The sequence below is a fragment of the Capsicum annuum genome, chromosome 5, assembly GCF_002878395.1.
Source record: "Capsicum annuum cultivar UCD-10X-F1 chromosome 5, UCD10Xv1.1, whole genome shotgun sequence".
NCBI classification, from domain to species: Eukaryota; Viridiplantae; Streptophyta; class Magnoliopsida; order Solanales; family Solanaceae; genus Capsicum; species Capsicum annuum.
In genome coordinates, this window is record NC_061115.1 from 8,089,318 (window position 1) to 8,091,859 (window position 2,542).

The window sequence follows — 2,542 nt, forward strand, 5'->3', positions numbered from 1 at the left end:
CTTTAAGAAATTAAATATATTGAATATTTAATTTCTTAAAGTGTTCACTTTAATTTTTTAATTTTTCGTTTACAAAAGTACAAGCGGAAGTTTCTAAAGTCGCAATCTTCGGATACTTCCAAAATTTGGTATTGTTGTTCCATCTCTTACGTTTAATTTTTATTTATTGTATTAATTGTTTAATAGTTAATTTTATTATATTTGTGTATTTTGAATATTTTTAGTTTAATTTAATTTATATTATGGATAAATTAAGAAACCTCGCTACTAAAGGTGTTAAAATTTTTTGTCCCGGAAGCGGTAGTGGTAGTAAAAAGCGAATTACTAACGGTAGAGATAGTTCAAGTAGTAGATATACCCGTGTACCTTCGCCTCCAGTACCGCTTAGTACACCTTTTGAGGAAGAAATAGGTGTAGGTGCTCACGATATGAATTATGTAGAAGCTCAGGAAAATTACGGTATAGAAGAAGAAAATGAAGTAGTGCGGTTAATTTAGACGAAGATAATGAAAATATTGCTGAGACACCCGCAGTAGGAGATGCTAACGTTAGATCTGAATCGGTTAATCTCCCACCCCGTCCTTCCAGTGCCCCAAGACCTCGTAAAAGAACTAGTGTTGCATGACAATTTTTTGAACGTATATAAGATATTGAGGTGCAATGCAATATTTGTCAACAAATATATAAGCATAGAAGTAGAGGCAAGCAAGGGGATACGAGTACGTTAATGAGACATATAGCTGAAGATCACAAAAGAGAGTTAAATATTGCACAAGGTGGTGGGGATGTTGGTGGGCCAAAGCAAACTAGAATGGACCCAGCAACCGGTCACATAGCGAAGAAGTATAATAAATTGAGGGATCGGGAAGAAATAGCTAAAATGATAGTTGTGGGTTGTTTACCTTTTAGTTTTCCTTTTTTCTGATGCCTCTATTCGTTATATACAAGCAATTTATAATCCTATATTTAACGATATTCCTTGAACTACTTGTCGGTCTGATATTTTTAGATTTCATTCACAATATTATTTTTATTTATCAACATTGTTAAAAAATATCAATGTAGATTGTCCCTAACTTCTGATCTTGGTCGTGCTGTAAATAAAAATGATTATTTAACCGTTACTTTTCATTGGATGAATAGTAATTTCGTGATGCAAAAACGTATTCTTGATTTTTTATATGATGAAGATCGTAAACATACTGGACAATTTATTGCTGATTGTATTGTTAAAATTGTCGGATATTATGGTATCGAAAATAAAATTTTATGTATTGCTTTTGATAACACTTCTAACAACAAGACTGCTATAAAAAAATTAAAATCTATGCTATCTCCGTCCTTGTCTGAAATTTTTCATATTAAGTGTGCATGTCATATATATAATTTAATTGTAAAACATGGTCTTGAGTTTTTTGAGCTTTATATTGAAAAAATTCGTCTTGCCGTTGGTTTTATTCAAGGAAATAATCGTAGATCGAGAATTAGAGAATTTAAAGTTAAATGTCAAGAAAATAGACTTACACCGATTTTGATGCCCGAGGAAATTAATACTAGATGAAATTCTATGTATGAATTTTTCAAAACTTGTTATAAATATAGAATTCCTATTACACTAGCTTTTAACCAACACTGCGGTTCATTTGCTAATTCTGCTGATTGCATGCTACATAATTCTGATTGGGTTGTAATTAATGATCTTGTTAAGTTTTTAGAAAATTTTTATGTAGCTCCGGTTGAATTTTTCGGTGCTTATTATCCTACTGTTTGTAATATTTTGGCATAAATAGTCGATATTTCTGATTTGCTCAAAGAATATAAAAATAAAGAAGGTTATAAAGAAGCTATTGGCGCCATGTTTATGAAATTCAAAAAATATTTTTGTCGATTCCCCCTATTTACTTGGTTGATGCTATGCTACATCCGTGCATGAAATATAATAATATGTGCCACTTATTGGGAAGAGCTGAAATATTATCTTCGGACGGCACCAGAGGATAGCAGACGATGGATCAACACTTTGGATTGGTGAAGGAGTAATGAAACACAATATCCTGTGCTTTCAAGATTAGCTAGAGATATCTTGAATGTTCCAATGTCAACCGTTGCGTCAGAGAGCGCCTTTAGTCAGGGACGACAACAGCTTGGAGACAACCGACACTCATTGGGAAGCAATGTAAAGAATGTTCTAGTTTTCCTCAGAGATTGGATTAGAGCGGAAAGAAGAAACCAAGGAATGGAACCGGAGCCGAGCGACGAGCTGAAACTTGAAAATATTATGACTTCACGGGAGAACTCAGCAGAATCAAGTCTAATGCATGGTTTTGCCCCTGTTAACTTCGATTATCCTATGCAAGTTCCCGTTAATATTAACTTGAATGAGTTGGAAAAAATGATGCATAATTTGTAGATTTTTCATTCATGTAAATTATAAATTTTGGATCATTTTGCAATCAATAAAATTCCCCAAATTCATTCACTCCTTAGTCCTTGCTTTTATATTTTTTCATTTAACGATTTAAAATTTTAAATTGAATTTCTA